General features: G+C 38.7%; 1 non-coding gene across 1 annotated transcript; it reads right to left on the reverse strand.

Moving 5' to 3' along the window:
• Window positions 1-1,209: 1,209 nt before the first annotated feature.
• On the reverse strand, window positions 1,210-1,272 carry MIR30A (microRNA mir-30a). Its single transcript, NR_129446.1, has one exon. It is a non-coding gene; the product is annotated as a microRNA mir-30a (primary transcript).
• Between the last annotated feature and the right edge of the window lie 21,259 nt (window positions 1,273-22,531).

A 22,531-nucleotide genomic window follows, 5' to 3' on the forward strand; every position in this document is an offset into this window, starting at 1 on the left:
GCTAAAATTTCAGTGAAAGAATACAAGGCAATTCTGATAGCAAGCGGGGCAGAGATGGTTTCACGGGTCTAGATACTAGTTCCACTGATTCCCAAGTAGGGCTGCCTTCAGATGAACCTTTCTTCAAGCCATAGTCCTTGAATCTGGCTTTAGTAATTCTTTAGAAGAAAGCCTTCACACATGTGTGGTATTTATAGACAGCATCACTACAGGAGTGCAGATCCATAACACAAACTACCTTAATATACTCAGGATAGAATTTCCTCTTTAAAAATTTTGTCATAAGGCACATACACTCACCAGAGAAAGAATGAGAGAGAGAGAGAGAGCACGAAAGCTTTTCCTCCATGTTCTCTTCCTTTCGGGATTTGGGTGCATACACACGTGCCCAGCATACTTTGTATGCCACACTGGGACACAAAATACACCGTCACATGATCGGCCTTGTCGGATCCAGCTGCCCCAACCCACCAGGCCAGGGGCTTGCCTTTAGGATAGAATGTGATACATTTGTTATTTTTAAGAAAGAAGGATTTTTGCATAAGGCAAAGTTAATAGCTCAAATGAATTACAATGGTATCAAAAATGATTTAAATACTATTCTGGTAAGTTAGAACAAGATAAAAAAAGATTTTTCAAATAAATATTAGTTGAGTCAATATTAATTTATTTTAGACATGTCATTAAATTGAAAACTGCTATTTTGTTACCTAAAGATCTAGCCTAGAAGGAAATAAAAGATGTTTAATCCAAGTAATGTGAAGGTGAATTAACTGTTAACTTTGGCCTTTACTTTTTCCTTTTCCAAATAGTTTAGATTCTATCAATAGAAATTTTTGTGAATGGCTCTGAAAAACACCTACTTCAAAACTGCAGATTAAATACAAACAGCAGAACAAATAACTTTCTAGACTAATTTGTGAAATATCATCCTAGCATAATTTAAGGAACAAAAATACTCTATTTCTTCACTTCTCTCAGGAATACTTTTTTCCTTTTGATTGTAAAATCAATACACGCACAGAGCTCCTCTTCTGCCTCGCTGAAGTCCTCTAAAAACGTACAAGGATGGTTTAAAAGTTATTTAATTTTTACCATTTTTTACCCAAGCTTTGTAAAACAGTATCAAAGAGAAAGCAATGTATTCAGTTTTAGTACACAAGATAATTGCTCCTAAAACAAGCTCCTTGAAGTCCGAGGCAGTAGGCAGCTGCAAACATCCGACTGAAAGCCCATCTGTGGCTTCACAGCTTCCAGTCGAGGATGTTTACAGTCGCTCACTGTCAACAGTTATATAGCTTCTTTAACTTTCTTTTTCTGCTAACCTGAAGAAGGGTTCTCGGCAGGTGTTTCTAAGATGTACAGGCAACAATTCTGTAAATTACAAAAGCCTCATTGAAAACGGAATATTCTAGAAAATGCCTTAAATTCAAAATAAACAATAAACGAAATGGATATTATTCTCGCTGCCAACTTCCAATAAATTCTGTGATATATTATGAGAACATATACAAATGACTTTCATCCATTATTGCTGGTCACAATAACAAACAGGGCAAGTGGCCAGGTTACTTTAAATGGCCCCAACATACGTTACATAATTAAAATTCTTCTTTGAGCAAAAGTGACCAAACATAGAAACCAAATAGTCATAACAGCATAAAGTGCACATTTAACATTAAATACTGTGGTTAAATGAACGTATGGCTATCAGCAAAAACGTAAAGGGTCTATTTGGAAAGTTATAAACCCTGACAAAGAGGAGTAATAAGACTTACGTGCTGCTTTTATGGATCGTTTTTGTTCTGAAAACTGCTCCCAGGGAGGACTTGTCCAGTCAGCTGATTTTTGAAAGAGTAAGCAACGGTCAGGAGAAAACCAGAAAGGAATAACAAGGTATGTAACAGGCATATATCAGCTTGTGGATCAGAGTTTCCCACTGGAAAAACACAGAACCTATCACTCGAAACAGAGTGACGCACGTTAACTCTAAATTTGAATGTTTTGAATTCCACTCCCATTCTCTTATGAAAATAAATGAGGAAAACTGAAGGTTAAGCTCTATCAGTCACAACTTTCCTGAAGTAATTCAAAACCCTTCTGCATCTAGTGAGAGATTAAGCTGATACAGAAAAAGTGGGTGTGCCTTTCCCTGAGATCTGTTTTTAAATGAAGTTACCATAAGGTTCTTAAATTGCAGAAATCTTAATTTGTGATACAAAACCCCAAACAAAAACAAAACCCACACCAAAAGCATCATGTTTACTGAAACTAACAAATGTGAAGAGCTCCATAAATTACTTTTTCAAAGCAAAGGGTAATTCTATCCCATTAAGGTTAAGAAAGTTAATCTTTGAGGCAGCAGGTGAAAACAAGCTGAATTATGTTGTGGCCTTTTTCTTTATTAACTAAGGACTTTGAACTATTAAAACTTCCTAGGAAACCACATTTTCTCAATGGGTCAAGTCACATAGGGGAACAAAGCAAACTTTATCAGTGCTGTGCAATTCTACATTCCAGAAATTCTTAGTACTTGGCATTCATATAGCACTGCTGACAAGAGTCTGAGTCAATCTACTAAACTCAGCTATGGCTTCCAGCCTTGTGAACTTCTCAACAAGACACCCCCTTCTTTTAAGTTAGCCACAAATAGAGGACGGGTACTCTTTAATTAAAACAGTTGAATACCAAGCCTTACACCCTGTGAGGACATTGTATATTAGTAACTGTTTACAAAAAGGAAATATTTTTACTCTCATAAATCTTCTCAAAGTGACAGATCCTTTACTTGCCTTGGAATCACACCACTTTTAAATAATAACTTTAAATTTAAAATGAAATATGATAAGTTTAGTAGAGTATACTAAGCTAAGGACCTCAAAGAAAAAATAATTAAGTGAGTATGTGAAAGAGGTATCAAATATTAGCATGACTTTGAAAATTCAGCCTTTTGCTCAGAACTTTATAAATAAACAGAAAAAGTCTTCAAACAAAGCATGAAAGAGCATGTAAGATCTTAGTTATAAGAGTCCATAAGGGAAGGATATTTAGCAAGCTTCAGTCTAGTACTTTATTGCCTGATGTATGGTGTATGGGTTCTTTTTTCTTTTTTTCTTTTTTTGGAGAGGTTTTCACTATAGGGCGCGCCTGCGCTCACCAGACAGACAGAGAGAGACAGAGAGACAGAAAGCGAGAAATCACCCCCCTAGGGGGGATGGCCACGCTGCAATCCCTTCTCCTCCATTCTCCTCTCGGGATCTTGGGCACACACGCACATGCGCCCGGCGTGAGTTTTAAGCCACTGGGTCCAGGACACGAACCACGGTCAACTATGTGGGATTCCAGCGACACAGCCATTACGCTAACTGCTGGTCCCTCTTTTTACATTTTTAAAAGATATGAGCTAGATAAAAATCTATGTGAAATCTTAGGCAGATTTATTCCAATAAGATACTGAAAAATTCTGCTAATTTAAGTGACAGTGTTATTTAGTTGTTTAAACTATTTCTTTCTTTTTTTTTTTAATATTTTACTTGATTTATTTTAATTTGACCAGAGAGGGACAGAGAGAGAAAGTGAGAGAGCAAGCCACCAGGTCTGGGACTTGAACCACGGCCAACTATGTGGGAGTCCAGGGCCCTTAATCATGTCACCTACTGGCCCCTTTCCTTTTCGTTTGATTATGGGACAGTATAGGTCCCACTTGCAACAGTAATTGTCAAAGTAAGAATGTGGCAACAAAATTATTAGGACAGCTTATTCCAACCCCATATTCCTGGACTACCGCTGGCCTCATTCACTCTACAATTATTATTGCAGAACCCTTATGCGATAGATGGTGGGCTGCTAGGTATGTATATTTTGCAAAAGTTATCAAATGCTTTTGTTATACCTTCCTGGCAGGGAAGCACTGAACTAAATAAATATGCCTAAGACTAAAAAGGGTTGCTACTACCTGGGACATGTGACTAGTAAATCTATTTAAAAAGTCATGACTTAAAAATAATGTGGCAGAAAAGATCTAACTCTGTCCAATACGTCAGGCCCTGATTTATATTTTATAACCCTAGAAATGCTCACACACAAAAAACAATTTACCTGTTTAAAACCATAAGAATTTCTGTTGCTTCAGTCTTCTTAGATAAGGTACCTAAAAAAGTTTTCCCAACCAAAAGTGCCATTCTGCAGTCTTGTAGGAGTTGTGTTTTATAATCTTCCCCATATCAGTTTTATTTTAACTGTTTGAAGGATTAATGCGTTCTGATGGTAAAGAATTTGGGACCGGTCCCAGATAAAGTTAAAAAAAAACTTTGTAGCTATCCTAACCACTCAATATTAAGTCCTCCTAGTTGACTCTATAATCACGCATTTCCCTAGGCCATGAATAACTAAGAATTACTTAAAATATTATAGCTACCTAAGTGTCCCCATCATTCCCCCATGCATGTGCCCAATTCTCTAGACATTAAGATATCCCAATCTTTAAACTGAATGGTCTACATTTGAATGGTAAGAGTTTAAACATCTAATGGGGGTGTTTACCTCTGCTAGAGATAGGGGTTACCTCTGCTAGAACAGCTGATCATTGGATTGATCTATTCATCCATCCATCCTAGGACTTTCCTTTGGCTATGAAAAACAAAGTTGAAGGAGATGATCCTGCCCATCCAGAGAATGATTCTCCCTCTGTCTCTACCTTCGTCCTTCATGTCCACCTCTGAGCATTGCAGTAACCCTTAAGGAATGGGAGCATTTCTTGTCAGCACTAAGGCTCAAAGCCCAGGCTCTGCATTCTTCCACTCTCTATCTCTTGGAGGATCAAGGGTCCAGGCGGGGGCAATAAAAGTGATAGCATTTGGCTCCTATACTGCTCCTTCAGAGAACACAGCTAAAGAACAGAAACTCAATGGGCTCTGTTTCCTTTGGTAGGACACATCCATAGAACTTACCAGAAATGAAAGTGACTTAAATGTACAAATGAAATTCTGCCCTTTAAAATCAAATTTCACCTCTGATTCTTTTGTAATTAGTAGTACACGGGGTTTTTAGCCTAACTTCAAGGGCTTCTCATTCTCACTGTATTTCTTGTTAATATGATCATGATAAACCTTTCCTTGCTTTTTTATTTTTTGAAATTAATACAAATATGAGAGACCTTAAAAAACTTGAGGAAAAATTAAAGTGTGAGTTTATTTTGGTGCAAAAAAAGATTTTGAAATTTATGCACAGTTTTCTCACAACATACATTTTCCATGAGCTTTCTGAAGACTCCTCCTACGGACCTACAAGGTCCTTGTTTTGCAAAAATGAACAAAGTTTAAAGGAATCTTCTCAGAGCAATTGTTCATGGATTGTATACATGTCAAAGATTGTTATGAAACTCAAATTCTAGGGGGAAAAACATTACCTTGGATAGTAGAGTACTTAGAGTTTTAAAAAGTAAAACTGTTTCCACTCTAGAAATAAATTTTTTTTGTGCAACCATCATTCTCTACTAAAACGAAAGTAAAATATAAACTGAGAAGCTGAAGTGTGTGTACTGAAGTTTATAGCCTTAATTTTAATACACTTCAACTGCGTACTTGTTGTATGCAAGCAACACCTATGCCCAACCTCATTTCATCCCTGCAATGTCAAAATAAAGCTTTGATCATCACCAGCACACACATAAGACACCAAGCTGAAATCATTTCCTATTTTGATGATTTGTCAGCTTTTCTGAGTCATTTGTGGAATAGGGAAGGGGGGTATGGGTTTCAAGTTAGTAACAGCTTAATAAAAACTGTGTTTTCATTGTAAATTGAGTGTAAAAGTTAGCAATAACAACAAACTCTAGAAACAAATATATAGATCTTTTGTAGTAAAAAGCAGTTCATTCATTTAATCATATATGTATTCGCTTGCCAAATTATTCTTTAAGATAATAGGGATTTACTATCTATCCAGGATTCTTCAAACAGGAGCTCTCAAAGTTCATCAGAATGCTTTTCAGTTGTTACCACCCTATTCCCCCCTCCCTCCCCCCCCACACAGTCCTCATGCTGGGATCCCCACCTCTCCTATTACTTTGGCTGGCATTCTTACTAGAAAAGGGGATTCCAGAAGGTCAGAACATCTCAGCCTCCAGGCTAATTAAGGGACTTTCCATCATTCTCATTCCACCACAACTCCCTCCCTTTCCTCAGACAAATCACTGTCAGCAGTTCCCAAGCCACCTCCCTCAGACCACCTGCTGGCTTAGCTTTTCCTTCCTCAGGGACTCCAGCTCCATAAGACTCCCCAGGAAGAGCAACTGTCACCAAGAAATACCCTCTTAGCTCTGTTGATACAGAAGATCTTATTTCCAAAAGGACATTAGGTGAATTTAAGATGAATATCGTTATAATAATCACATGGCAGAAATGAGAATTCAAACAGCTTTCAAAAAAATAAGTCAAAGCTTTTAGATTAAATTTCTCAAACAGGGCCAGCTGGTGGTGCAGCAGTGATGCAACACTTTGTGATGCTGGACTCTCATGGGGAGGTGCTGGGTTTATGACCCAAGGACTCCTTGCACATGCTGGGTGCACGCACATGCATGCTCATGATTCAGACTGGCTGAGGCTGGGGGTGGATCATGGTGTGAGGAACCACCTGGTTGGGGGTGCCTGTCTGTCTCTGCTTCTCTCCTTCATTAAATAAACTTTACAAAAAACCCTAAACAATAAAAATTCAACATAACTGATATTATACCTTCAGAGTAATGAGAATTTCAGAGGAACACAGTTCTATAACAGACATTGCATTTTAAACTCTTTTTTTATGAATTTCACAAACACTCATTTCTAATTTAGGCCAAGCATACATAGTTGATACTTCTATCAATATTTACCTAACTGATTTTGGTGATCTTAAAGGTTAGAAAGTAATCTACTACATAATTCATAATTTTATTTTTAATTTTAGAAAGCATTTCTAAAACCAAGGTTAGTTTAGAATCTTTTATTAAACATTTTGTGTAAAATTACAACAATAATTGCCAAAAAAGAGAAGCCAGATTACTGACATACTTAGAAACTGACCAATTCTGGAATTATGTAAACATTAAAACATGGTTTACAAAGCCATGCGATGACATAGAACATTAGATATCCCATCGAGTTAAAGCAAAAAAATCAATAAATAAAAACTATATGTAGAATTATTACCATGTTTCTAAATTTTGTTTTTTTCTTCCTACTTTTCTATATTTTACAAATTTTTAATGTTAATATTTTAATGAAAATATTTAGAAAAACACTGACCAATTTCAGATGTAAAAAATATCTTTCATACCTCAAGAGTAATGTAAACAGTACCAAGACATTTTTATAAACAGTTCTCTGTTATATGCAAGTCTTTGAAAGAAGAGAAGACTGCATAATGTTTTCCCGAAGGTCATGGTTCTGTCTCAATCACTACTGAATCTACTGGAGCATCCCAGGATGTGACCTGAATCTGGCAGATACTCTATATATACTGACTGAATTTTTTTTTCTTTCAGATTTTGCCATAGGACGTGTGCACTCACCAGAGAGAGACAGAGAGAGGGAAAGTAAGAAATTACTACCCAGTGTGGATGGCCATGTCACAATCCCTTCTCCTCCATTCTCCCTCTTGGGATTTTGGGCACGTACGTATATGCATCTTGTGTGAATTTCAAGCAAGTAGGCCTGGTACTTGAACCTCATTTGATTATATGGGGGTCCAGCATCTTAACTACCACGCCACCTACTGGCCCTGTACTGCCTGAACTTTTAAGAGATTCTTTAAAAACATCCTAATATTTATAATTGTTTTTCATCTTTCTTTTGAACAATGCAAGCACTCACAGTGCTTTTAAAAGTGCCCCCCCCCCTTTAAAAACTGATGAAATAAGACAAAAATTATTAATTGGTCTAAGTTTTGTGCCACTATTCTGTGGTCTATGAGAACTGCTTTGAGATCAGTTGATGTTTCGTCCAATGTGACAAAATACAAAACACTGAGCTGTTTTGATAGAAGAATGGCATGGATAGGTCTCTCACACTCACTAAGCCTGTTTGTCTCCATCGATGGCAACTACGATACCAATACCCTACAGAACACTTTGAGAAGTGAATGAAATATATACAAAAAAGCACCATACACATATTAGACATTTTTCCTTACTGTAGCCTTCTGATTATGAGAACATGAGGATGGATTAAACACAATAGTCTACAAATGGAAACAAACTACTAAAATGTTATCTGGGCTTCTAAATAAGCTACATGATCTCATTTGACCTCACTAGACATCAATTTCCTCAACTATAATAAGAGGGTTAATCAGATTCTCTTTAAAATCCTCCCAGCTATAAAATTCTATGACTCTAATTCCTTCATAGTTTGAATTTATGAGGTAAAGTGGTAAGTAGTAAGGGAGGGTTGGAAGCATTTTTAAAAAGTGAAACATACGCAAATCATGGAGGCAGACTTTCCTTAACAAGTGAGATTTTTCTTATTACAAAGAACTACCAATTACCCTGAATTCATTCAACATCACTTCCCATACCCACACACTTTTAAAAATAGCAGGACTACAAAATAGTCTGGGTATATTTACAGATACTGTAGTTATTACCTGACTTACAATGCTGTTTATACCTTTATATATTAATTATCTCCAATACTGTTTGGCATGGAAATTTGGAAGCAAGTGGCCAAAAAAAAAAAAAATTGCTCATATATATACCTTATACCCATGGCAAATTGTAACATGGCATACAGAAAATCGGGACAAAAAGTCTTTTTCAGAGCGTAACCTTTAAATCAAGTTGCAGGGCCATAAAGAATGGGCAACTTAGCTTGGAAAAGCTTGCTGCACCTAAAAATCAAAGACACCTCCAGCAGTTTTCCTGCAAGTTAAAGTTCAACTTAAACTGCTTGAGGCTATTATTAGTTCATTTGCTCACACAGGATTTCTGAATTTTCACAAAATAGCTGTAAATTCAGAAGAAAAAAATACTTCCATGTAGAGAACAGTTATTTAAAAACGCATGATTGCATTCTAGTATATTCACCTGATTAATATGTACTCACAGCAGGTATGTGCTAAATTGGAACCACTAGGGATAGCTGGTGATATAAGACTACAGTGTGACTGACCCTGATTTCATTTGCAGAGTTAAGTGTCAAGAATGGATGTTGAAAAGCTCAGGTTATCCAAACCAGGCAGCCACAGAATCAACAGCAAAACCAACTCCTGTTTTGCTCTTCTTGCCTCCAGGGACAAAAGCGCCTGAGAAAGCTTGGGCTTCTCAGGCCCAGGATCCCTTTCTGCCTAATTCTAGGAAAACTTGGGGGGCTAGCAGGTGGTGTGGAAGTTAAGGTGCAGGAACCCACATTGCCAGCTGTGCAGTTTGAGTCCTGGACTCGGGGACCCACAAATCAAGTCAGGAGCTTATGTGTACATGCTCCTGAGAGGAGACCTGGAGAAGGGGTTGTGGCATAGCAATCCCTTCTGGGAGGTGATTTCTTACTTTCTCTATCTCTCCCCGAACCTCTTCGTGGTGAGCGCACATGCCTTATAGCAAAAACTAAAAACACAAACAAATTTAAAAAACACTGGTGTGATGGCAACTTAGGATGCACACGTGGGAAAAACAGTGAAGAAAAACAAAAATGTCCAAGATTATAGAAAGGACAAGTGAGAAAAATAGATAAACGAAAAGAAGAGCAAATACAAAAAGAAAAGGTCCCTTCTCCCTTCCTATTCCCTAGGAGTGATTTATTAGTAATTTCCCAAATGTTTGTACATCATGTTACTGCCATGCAAATGTACAAAAAGACTGTACATTTACTTTGTTTCACAGATGAGGATCTCACCAAACCTGGAGAGAACATGTTTCTCTACCTGGGAAATCAACAACTACTTAAACACACACACACACACACACACACAAATTTCTTCACAACACTTTCACCAGTTAGATAAGCTTACATTTTTTTTTCTCCTAAGTGCTAATAAATAATCTACCTTCTCTACAGAAAGTAGGATAAAAATAGAAACTTCAGGGGCCCTAAAATGAACTATCAGAAAGCTTAAGAGTAGGATTGACTACATGTCTTGGATTTTCTGAAAGGGCCACAGTTTCAAAGATTCTGCCCCAAAACATCATAAGTGAGTGGGATATACTTTAAGACCTGTGATCTGACCAAGAAAAGCTCTTACAGATGATTTAAGCAGCATCAAAATCCCAAATTTCCCTCAAAATTCTATTTTAACTTTAAGTTTACATTTTTGGAATAAAAGTGCCACACTTTCATAGTACCGAGATTAGCTATCAAGAAAAGCAGATCTTATATACAAGACTACTTTACACTCACATTTTTAAAAAATCTAAGTGATGAAGAGAGCTACCTTAATTTAGAGTCTTTGAAACAGAATATTTTAAAAATTACCTCATTGATTAGCATCCTAAAGTATGCAAGTCTTAACTTTTCTCCTTGTTGGTTTTTTCCCTCCCTTTCTTTCTTTCTAAAGCTATTCTTAAAATTGCTTCTGGTATTTTCTAAGTGTGCTCATAAGTCCTGTGGCTCTTGCAGTTTTTAACTAATAAAATAAACATAGCAATTGAGTACCTGCAGTTCTGCTCACAGTATTGTTTGTATTATAAGCCCCATCCACAAAGGCTACAGAGAAAACTATCCAGTATAAACAAACATTACTTAGATACCAGTGGCATCTTAAAGCAGCACACTGAAGTCTCAAAATGCGAAAGAGAAATTTTCCACTCCCACGACGTGCAACTCCTGGGTGAAGCACACGTCAGGCAAGAGTGACACTGCCTCTGTTACTGTGAAGTTGGGGAGGAGGTGTGGGTGTGAAACAAATCAGTAATTCTCTCCCTTTCCCCCCCCCATTTTCTCCCCTTAATATATCTCTTCTACACTATCTCTCTCCTTTCTCTGAATGTCCTACTTTGAGCTCACATCTTCTTCCATCCCCTCGGTGGTGTGTCTCACTGCAGCTTTGCCGTCCTTACAGTGAGTCCTTTGGTTTTGGTAACCTGGTACTCTCAGATGCTGTGTCAGCAAGAAAAAAAACTGACAAAGGTGTCCCTGCCTGAGGAGAGTGGGGCGCTCTTGAATGGCACGCCTTCCCACGCTTGGAGTTCTTCACTAGATCTGTTGCTTACGTTTTATAAATTGCGGCAAAATTCACTTCATATGAAATTTCTACCCCTTCATCCTGTAATTCAGAATTCTATTACTTAACATAAACCTCTAAATTTCAGACAACACACATAGAAAAACACTATTAAGTTGTTTTTTGTTTGTTTGTTTGTTTTTTTTCCAGAGTGCACTTGGATTTGCCAGAGACAGAGAGAGGTAGAAGGCATTCCACGGCCCCATGGGGAACGGCCTCTTCTCCACCATCTCTCTTCTTTGGGGGTTTGGGGCATATATTCATGGTTCTCAAGCCACAGGGTTCAAGACTCAGACAGTGGGGTTGGCCATAAGAGATCCAGCTGCCCTAGTCACCAGGCCACTGAGGTAGCCCCTAAATATTTTCAAAGGAATACACAAAGGACACAGAGGAAGATTAAGTGGGCTGGAGGTAGGGTCAGAAGAAAATAATTCTCCACAGCTATTTGCAACATCCAAAGGATCAACTGAAAGAGAAGTTAAACCCACTATGGGCAAAAGAGCTAGAGTTGCCCAAGAAATGCCAGCCAGGTGGAGATAAAACATAAAGGTTCATGCAGCCCTCTGAGAATCACAGTAGCCATACAGCCCACTGCACAACGTGGTGCGTGCAGCTGAGCCCTGTGGAGTCTCTCCTCTTTCTATGCCCACAATTTGCTTTTAAAGCCCAAAGACATATTTGAGGATGGACGACATGTTGGTTTTTTTTTTTTTTTTTGAGAGGTTTTTGCTGTAGGGCGCGTGCGCTCGCCAGAAAGACAGAGAGAGACAGAGAGACAGAAAGCGAGAAATCACCCCCTAGGGGGGATGGCCACGCGTAATTCCTTCTCCTCCATTCTCCTCTCGGGATCTTGGGCACGGACGCATATGCACCTGGCGTGAGTTTAAGCTGCTGGGTCCGGGACTCCAACCATGGTCGACTACGTGGGAGTTCAGTGACATAGCCATAACACTAACCACTGGTTCCAACATGTTGGTTTTTAAGAATGGGCCCTACTGAGTCCTGATCTTTTCTAAGTAGACTCATCGTTGCCAAATTCTCTAATTTTTCTGTTGTTTCTTAACATTAATGTTGTTACCTAGTCAGCTCACACTTATTAGTCACCCCTCACTTAAGACCTACCATAAAATAAAACTCTGCACTTTAGTTTTCTCAATTTTAAAATGAAGATAATCATAATTATAGAGTTTAAAAGATTAAATAAACCAATACTTATAAAATGTTTAGAAAAGTATTTGTTATATGAAAGTATAAGAATTTATTAAATAAAAGGAAAATAAAATAAACCATCTATGAATACATATATTCAGGTTCAAAAGCTGGAAAGTGCTTTGCAAAGGCAAAACAGACTCCAACAGAAAAGAATAGCAAATATTAATTTTGTCAATGTATCTCAGTCCAGAGTTAAGAAAGAATTGCTAAGGAACCAGCAGTTAGCATAATGGCTATGTTGCTGTACTCCCTTGTAGTTGACCACGGTTCGAGTCCCGGACCCGGGGGGCTTAAACTCATGCCGGGCGCGTGTGCATGCATGCCCAAAATCCCTAGAGGAGAATGGAGGAGAAAGGATTGTGGCATGGCCACTCCCCCTGGAGGTGAGTTCTTGCTTTCTGTCTCTCTGTCTTTGTCTTTCTGGAAAGTGCACGTACCCTATAGCAAAAACCTCTCAAAAAAAAAAAAAAACTTGCTAAGAAACTAGGCTTTATATTGAAGTTGTATATTTAGTCAATTAAGGTTCTGAAACACTAATTATTAAGGAAGAAATATATCTATTTATCTGTTGAAGCCACAGCTAATAAAATCAAAGTATGAGAGTTAAGCCTTAGTCTGGGACATTCTGTACCTGACTATGAGCATTATAGTCATGTTCATTCTTTCGGTATCATTTAGATAATATTACTTAAGATATTTTACTGTCTATTCTAAAAAGATAAAAGATAGAGTTTTAAAGTTAAGAGTTTGAGAGGAGAAAACATAGTATCTTTATTTGGAGATAGGGCTATAATGAAATGAACACACCTGTAATGAGAACAGGAAAAGGGCCAGATGGTGGTATAGCAGTAAAGCAACATTTTGTGATGCTAGACCCACATCAGAAGGCCTGAGGCTCCCGTCCTAAGGTGTGCCTGTACATACTATATGTCCATGATTGAGGGTGGCTGAAACTGGAAGTGGATTGTGACAGAAAGACCTCATTGGGGAGCTTGTTTCTCTTTCTATCCATTTGATACTGGGGATGGATTATAGTGTGAGGACTCTGTGGGGAGAGCTTGCCTCTCTCAGAAGAAATCTACAACTAAAACAAGCAGGCCAAAGACAAACACTGGAAAATAAGCAGGGAGCAGAATATATCTCAAATATAGAACTATGTATTCGCAAAGTAAAAAATTACCTTATAAAAGTAATTTAAACTTTGATTTTCCCATTTAAAAACTGTTTACTAATGTGAAAATGTTCCTGGGGGCCCAGGTGCTTGAGAAACACACTGCGCGCTCCCACTTGCGCTCCCGCTCCCCACCGCCCCCATGCCCAAAATCCCCAAAGGAGAAATGGAGGAGTGGGAACTGCAGTGTGACCATCCTCCATGGGGGGCGCTTTATCACTTTCCCTCGCTCTGTCTCTCTACACTAAGCCCATACAACCCTCTAGCAAATTAAAAAAACAAAGTTAAAAAACCATGCCTGAAATTTCAAAGGTAAATTACCCAAAATTGGTAATTACACATTTTAATTTTTCTGTTAAAATTTAGTATGAAGTTTAGCAACATTTTCATATCAGAAACCTGTAAGATAGTTAACCATATTAAAAAACATTACTTCCAAAAATTAAGTTCAGAAAGTAAGACCCAGAAATTACTAAATATTTCAGCAGTTGTTCTCTTGGTGGTAAAAATAAAATGTTAAAGATTTTAAAAAGAAATGTTGTTTTTTTTTTTTTTTTTTTGAGAGGTTTTTGCTATAGGGCGCGTGCGCTCACCATACAGACAGAGAGAGACAGAGAGACAGAAAGCGAGAAATCACCCCCCTAGGGGGGATGGTCATGCCGCCAATCCCTTCTCCTTCATTCTCCTCTCAGGATCTTGGGCACGCACGCACACGCACCCGGCGTGAGTTTTAAGCCACCGGGTCTGGGACACGAACCGCGGTCAACTATGTGGGAGTCCAGCGACATAGCCATTACACTAACTGCTGGTTCCCTTGATTTTTTTTTTTTTCTACAACTACTTTGTTCACAACACATTTCTACTAACAGGAATTCAAGAAATGTAATTAGTTTTCTATGAAAATAAATACTCTGAATCCTCATGTAATGAAAAGTATTAGCACTGATAGTTTTAATCTATACAAACAGAACTGAAGGAGTTCTAAAAGTTTATTAAGTCAAAAAATACATAGTTTTGAAATATTAAGCTTGTCTAAATTTAAGCAGTGTACCTTAAAGTGTTTGAACTTCTGCAGAAAAAAAATAAACTTCATTTAAGCAAGAAATTTCCATTACTTCTATATTAAGAAGCCACACCTCATACAACTAATGACAGGAAAACATTTCAATTCAACCCTCTAACACTACCCAGCCTGAAGCAAAGTTTAAAAAAAAAAAAAAGACAAAAAAAATACAAGAATAACTCACATTTTCAGAAGAAAGGAAACTTGCTAAATAAGTAGCAATTATGCTGAAGAATTTATATGCTAAGCACGACTGAATGTAAAAACACCAGAGCAGTCAACCATAGCTTTAGCACTCTGAGTATGATTAACAGAATGAACTTTCAAAGGTCAATAAAATGTCAACACACTTTAAAGAACTATTCTTAAGTCTGGTCAATGTATATTAGTACCTCCTAATTCAGTGGTAACCTTTTTAATTTAAGCATAATGTGTATGTGATATACAAATATATATGTAATATATGTATATAATATATATGCAGATTTAACAAAATTTTTGCCATATTACAACAGAAAGTCATCTAGCACGTACTATAGAGTTTTTACTATATTGTTTTACAAGTTATAAAAATGATCTTAAAAAAACTGTACTATCCCATTGCACCATGAAGGTGAAATGCAAAGTAAATTGTCAATGTGTAAGACTAAGGTCTACGCAGTAGACCCTATTTATTCTACTATAGAAAGACATTCTCAAGGATATTGTTCCTAATATTTTCTGATATTTAATTTGCAAATCATAAAATCACCTCATGAAATTCACTAACCTTTCCTAAATTCTTGTGTTAAAAAGCTTGCCAGCAAGGCCGGCAGGTCATGTGGTGTAAGGGCGCTGGACTCCCACATGAATCCTGGACCTGGGGGCTTGCTTTCTCACTTTCTCTTTCTCTGTGTCCCTATCCCTCTCTGGTCAAGTTAAAATAATTAAATAAATCTTGCCAGAGGGACCAGTAGATGCCATAGTGGTTATGTTGCTGGACACCCATGTAGTTGATCACAGTTCAAGTCCGGGAACCAGTGGCTTAAAATTCACACCAGGTGCATGTGCATACATGCCTAAGATCCCAAGAGGAGAATGGAAGAGAAAGGATTGCAGGGTAGCCATCCCTCTGTGGGGTAACTTCTCACTTTCTGTCTCTGGTCAGTGCACACTCCCTATAGCAAAAATCTCTCTTAAAAAAAAAAAAAGAAAGAAAGAAAGAAAGCTTGCCAGAAATGAGCACCTGTGCCCTATGGCAAAAACAAAACAAAACAAAACAAAACATTGCAAGAAAAAGATATGTAGCATTCAAAAATTGCCAAATTTAGCATTAGAAATCTCTGGGACATGCCCATTACTGACATTTCCTTCCAAGAACTTAACAGGAGCCCCAAACCCATCTATCCTAAGCAAGGCTAAGTTACCCTAGCATTTCAGAATGAGAAGAGACCCTCAAAAGCACCTGGTACAAATCTCTCCATTCACAGATCAGGATATAAAAACAAATAAATGGCCAAAAAGCATATGAAAAAAATGTTCAACATCTCTTTTCACCAGAGAAATGCAAATCAGACTCACAATGAGATACTACTTAACCCCAATCAGAATGGCTATGATTAAAAAAATAAAGAAACACAAGTGCTGGCAAGGCTGTGGTGAAAAAGGACCCCTCCTACACTGTTGGTGGGAATGCAAATTAATAGAGCCATTGTGGAAAAGAATACAGAAGTTCCTCAGAAGCCTATATATAGGATGTCTATATGATCCAGTAATACTACTCCTGGGTATTTACCCAAAGAATAGGAAAACACTCAGTTGGAAAGACACTTGCACATCCATTTTTTATTGCAGCACTATTCACAACTGCTAAAACATGCAATCAACCTAAATGCCCACATATTCACCATGGAATAATATGTAGCCATAGAAAACAATGAGACCCTGTCATTTGATACAGAGAGGATGAATATAGATTAAATGCTAAGTAAAACAAGTCAGACTATGAAAGACAAACACTGTGTATCTCTGCTCAATATATACTGAAAATCTGCACTCTATGTCAGAAATTGCAATACTGGAAGGGCAAGTGTAGATACTAGAGACTATATGGGGTGGGTTGGATAGTAAGTGGTGAGAGAGAAGGGCTCAAGGGAAAAAAAAATAACAGATACAAGAATGTAAAGTTGAAATTAAAATATAGGGTAATATCTTTGACTTTACAGATATGCACTGCATACATGCTTTGAAAAACTAGGGACAAGGAGATGACGTAATGGTTACATCACTGGACTCCCATGTAGATGACTGCGGTTCGAGTCCCAAACCCAGTGGCTTAAACTCATGCTGGGTGCATGTGCATGCATGCATGCCCAAAATCCCAAGAAGAGAATGGAGGAGTAGGGATAGTGGCATGACCATCCGTCCAGGGGGTGATTTCTTGCTTTCCATCTCTGTGGTGAGTGCATATGCCCTATAGCAAAAATCTCTCTTTAAAAAAAATAAGAAAAAGCATGTTGTATGCTATAAAGCTATACAATGGTTGAATATGAAAAGAAAGAAAGGACAGAAGGAAGGAAAGAAAGAGAAGACAAAGGAAAAAGAAAAACAGAAAGGTAGAGCAACCTTGCTTGGCTCACACAGCTCCTTAAAAGAAGTCTTAAAACTCATGTAGTCTAGTGCTTTCTTTTCTGTATCAAATCCATCATACACTTTCTATTTTCCATTAGGACTTTAAGATCAGGTTATAACTGACTGAATAGAGGAAAGTAAGATTCTTAAGTTGTTAATAATCTGGGAAGTTTCCAAGTAAGAGTGGGAAACTGGAGAATGAGTGGAATTTGGTGCTTTGAGGGCAGTAAACTGGCTAATGCATGACAGCAAATGAATTTGCCATGTTCCTAGAAATATGGATAGTGTTCAGAGTAGAATGAGAAATCTGGTTTTAAGGCCACTTTATAATAAAGCCAGACAGAAGAGATTCAATTTCATAAGGAAATAGTGATTAAAGAATTTTGATTGTAGAAAACTGATATGATGGGGGCCAGCAGGTGGCATGGTGATTAAAGGGATGGACTCCCAGAAGGCCAACCACAGTTTGAGTTCTGGACCTACCTGGCAGCTTGAAAATCATACCAGGCTCAGGGGTGTCTATACCCAAAATCCCAGGAGGAGAATGGAGAAGAGATTGCTAGGTATTCTCCATCCCTCTGGGGAGTGATTTCTCACTTTCCCTCTCATTATCTCTATCTCCAGCAAGCTCCCACACCCTGTGACAAAAACCTTAAAAAAAAAAAGGCAAAGCAAAGACTAGTCTAATGATAGGTGTGCAAGAGAGAATTGAGATAAGGAAGAGAAAGATTTAAAGTGCTTCATAGAAGTCTGTCTAGTAACATTAATAATACTTTACAGAACTGTTGTAAGGAACAAGTGTGCTGATGGGAGAGTACTTTGAGAAGTATAAATAGCTCTAGAAAGTAAAGAGAGTATTAAATGGTTATGGTGGGCTCAGTTATGGAGGCACAAGCAACAGGGTGCTGCTCTTCAGTGATGAAATCAGACGTATGACCACAGTTCAGATGCTATATATCCCTAAACGCTCCAGGCACATATGCACCTGTGATCCTGTCTGGCTGGAAAGCTAAAAGGGATGGAGATCATGACATGATGAGACCTATGGATGGTGCCTGTTTCTTTCTTTCCCAGTCTCATGGAAGATTAAAATACATATACATTAGCAAAAAAAGTCTAGGGGCAAGGGCTTCTCTGACTGTATTCCCACATCTTACTGGCATACACTTTTCTGAAAAAGTAAATCTAGAACTGAATTCTGGATCTGTTCCTACAGGATCATAGATTGAACTCTCTTACCCCAATGATTTCAAAGCTAAATAGAATAGACAGCTGTCATCCTTAAGCCCCTGTGAGGTTGAGAATTAGTGATACTAAAACCCAAAATCAGGATTAAAATTTTGAGGTAGACCACAATTAGTGTTTCTCAAAAATGAGTCTAGAAAGTATATATTATAAATAAGTGCTAAATAAGGGAGGTGGTACAAAAAAGGGAGGCAGGACTAGGAGATGGCACTGGAACCAGGGAGATACATAATGAAAGCCAAGTTATTAGCTGGCATCGCAGTATGCCTCCTCCTACCCCTTTCCGCTCTGCTCCACAATTACTCTCAATAAGGTGACCTTCCATGGTATCCAGGGCTACTTATCTCCTCTGGCGTTTCTCTTCTTCTCTTTTCTTTCTTCTACAGAAACAGTTCAGGGCTAAAAAAGAAATGTGAAAAGGTTGCAGTAATTAATTAAAAGCTACACATATTGAATATATTGTGTGTGGCAGTTATTAGCTGATGGCATCTTAATTTATAATCCTACATAATTTCCAAAACAACTGCTATGAGGTAGTACTAATTACCCTTATTTTCAAAGTAAGAAAACAAACATAGAGGGTCAAGGATGCAACTCAAATCTACCTTGACAGCAAATGGCAAACTTAGGATTCTGATAAGGTCTAGTGGATTCCTCAGCCTGTGCTTTGTGCCTCTCATAAATTCTTTTTATTTTTTTCCCGAATGAATACTAAAATCTTCACTTATAGGTCAGAGATCTTGGTGAAACAGAAGTTATAGGAACTATCACATGAATTTGAGTTTGTAGAAAAAAGTTTTGATAGAAGGCAGGGAGGGGGTCTAGATTTAGCCACATGATTACCTGTCAAATGATCAGCTTTAGGATTGAAATCTTCAACTGTGTCTAAGAGTATTGAAGGGATAGCTCTTCACCAGCATTTGTTCTGTCTCTCCTAGATCTTCCATCCCTGGTTAAGAAGGAGAGGCGGGATTGCCACACCTACAAGTCACCCCAGGATGGAGACGAGGTTGAGAGTATCTCACTCATAGAAGGGGTCTGTGAGTTGAGTTCTTTTGGGCCTTGTGCCCCAAATAGCCTTAATTAACTCTGCTTGCAGGTGCTAGTAGGTAATATCTTGCTTTACCTGCAAAGGTGGTTCATAAGCAGCTCCCTGGCCACAGGGCCTAACAGGAGATGGGTGAGGCCAACAGGTCTGGTGCTGTAGGGGAAGTAATCAGAGCAGTGAGTGTCTGGGAAGCTTTGCAATGTTCTTAGAAGAAAACAACACTTGCCATTACAACACTGCAAGAAAACTCTTAACACTAAATTCTTAAAATTTAGTGTGATTCACTCACTTTGGAAGGAGCTTGTTAATAGTACAGATTCTAGGTTCTGCTCACACACATGCTGGTTCTCGAAGTGTATAGCTGCCCAGGAGTCCGAAGTTTTGCAAGTACTATAGGTAATTCTTTCAGGTGGGTCTAAGGTCCTCACTCTGAAATACACTGCTTTAACCTCTTACCTGACCACTCAGTCAGCAAGTCTGCATAGAGGAAAACACCTATTTTACAAAGACAGATTGTTTTTCAATATTAATGCTAAGTTCTAGGTTAAGTTGTCACTTTTTAATTTTATTTTTAGTTTGCCAGAGGAGAGAGACAGAGAAAGAAGAAAAATGCAAAGGCGCTCTCCCTGACGGAAGTCACAGGGCAATTCCTTCTCCTCCCTCTCTCCTTCCTGTTGCGATCTTTGGCATGTGCACATGTACCCAGTGTGTTCTCTAAGTCGTCAGGTCTGGGACTTGTACACAAGGTGCGCCATGCGGGATACCTTTGCCTTAACCACCAGGCCACAGGCTGGCCTGAGTGGTCATTTTCAAATAAGGCCTCTAGGCTTTCCAAAAGTTTCTACATTTACAAATGTCAAGGCCTTAGTATTTTCTTACTGTCATCCAACAGGCTACTTACAAGGGCAATCAGGAGTAATGGCATATCTTAATACAGTCCACAGCAGCCCTCTCCTATACATAGCACTTGTCTGGAGTGAAGAGCTTGGCACAACGCTATTTCTATGGTTTAATTTATGTCTGCTATAAACTTGGAGATAATTTTTCTCACTACAGTTTATTTGATTTCAAAAGATATTTTCTTTCATGCAACTGAATTGAAAGGTTTGTTTCACATTATTTTAAAAATGAGTTTAAAAATCAGACAGCACTCAAGTGAAAGTATTGTAGTTATGATTAGGCCATTTAATTAGACATCCCATTACAATACAAACAGCTACTGATTACTTAAGAAACATACCTTTTCAAAGGTTCACATATTTCAAACAAAACTAGATCGTAACATGTATTATGTTAAATCAACCTGGTTATTTTTCTCCTATAGGAACCTTATCAGTTGTCTTTGTCTCTTTCCAAACGTGCTATAACTTTCAGGCTAAAAACTGGAATTAAGCTCACTTTTCCTGCCAGTTCTTTGGTACCTTCTTTCCACTAATGCATGATAATAATTCTCTTTAAAGACAGGCAAACTGGATTTTAAGTATTGTGATCATAACACTGGGTATGCTATTCAGCAAATATTTGTTGAGTGTTTATATTTATGCATTTGTTCACTTACTTATTTTTAAAGTCAACTTTGCTTTAAGCTCTAAGAGAAGAGAAAATTCTCCTCTCCAGGGCAGTATTTGACACCCCACAGGCACTCTAATGAATGGTAAGAAATGGGGACTTCATCATTCAGAGAACAAAATAATTGCTTCTTAACACACTTTTAAGTATATATGCCATGTTTAAGAGCATTTTGGTTACAGAAAATGTCTGATTTCAGTTTTTCATGGGAAAATGTAGGTTAGCATGATAACCATATGTTAATACAATGTTGTTTTCAACACATCCTGTGATAATGATATTTCAATATCACTGCCAGACCAAACCTTTATCATTAATTATTTATCAAAATTATACATGCCACTAACACATCCCAACAAAGATTATGTAAGTGAGCTGTCTTGGCGTCAGTGATACTGAACACAGCAGCTATTTTCAATCCTTCATTAAAATTAGATCAAGATGTACTTGTGTTGGTTCTTGAAAGGAAGATTTACATTTGTTTAAAGCTTCACTTTGGTTATAAATGACATTTTATTTTCCTTGTCAGAAGAGTCTTCTCCACCCCCACTCCTCCCCCCAAAAAAAAGTTTTCAGAGAAAGAAGCTATGCAGAAAACAAAAATGAAAACAGAAACACCTGCCCTGTTTACTCTCTCCCACGCATAATCAATGTCTTGTTCTCCCCCTAAACTGAGTCCAAAAGGCTTCGGAATGGATCCCTGGGGGCACCTGCCACTTCATCCTCAGGCTTGGCTCTCTGTCTCTAGGCTGGCCCCACGTCTCCGAACGGTGCAGAAAAGATTATTCTGCAGAATTGTATAACAAGGGGGGAGTCATTTCTCGGGGAAGAAAACCTTTCAATGTTAGTGTTTTAAAGCATCAAACTTCAAAGTCACTTCTGAGTAGGCTGAGCGATGAATACAGGCGCATGTGAAATATGTGCTGGCCTACCGCTTTACAACTCGTGCACCGCACTGAGGCCCACGGAAAATCTCAGACGAGAGGTGTGTTTTAAACCCTGGAAGACTCCACTGAACGCCGTGCTGCAGCCCGGTGTACTCCACTCGTGGGGAGAGCTAAGGGGTTAAGTCACTTGGCCAAGGTCAAGCGGGGCCAGTTACAGACAGGGCTGGTCTGCGACCTTCTGACCTCTCTACCCCACCCCCACGCCCTCGCACGGGGCCTCGGCAGCCCCAGCCCCCGAGGGTTCCCACGGATACGGTTCACGAGTCAGTGGCATGTCAGCGCCTCTCCGGCTGCCGCGCGTCCATTTGTTCCCCCCGCCTGCCCCCAAAGTACGCAGCGCTCGCTCCACGCCTTCTCGGCCCAGATTCCCCAAACTGCTTGAGCCCCTCGTGCCCAAAGCCCACTCACCCGCAGCCCGGGGCGGAGGAGCCCTCGGACAGATCCGGCCCTCCCCGCGGTCCCCGCCGGCAGCGCCG

This window comes from Tupaia chinensis, unplaced genomic scaffold, assembly GCF_000334495.1.
Source record: "Tupaia chinensis unplaced genomic scaffold, TupChi_1.0 Scaffold145685_1, whole genome shotgun sequence".
Taxonomy (NCBI): Eukaryota; Metazoa; Chordata; class Mammalia; order Scandentia; family Tupaiidae; genus Tupaia; species Tupaia belangeri.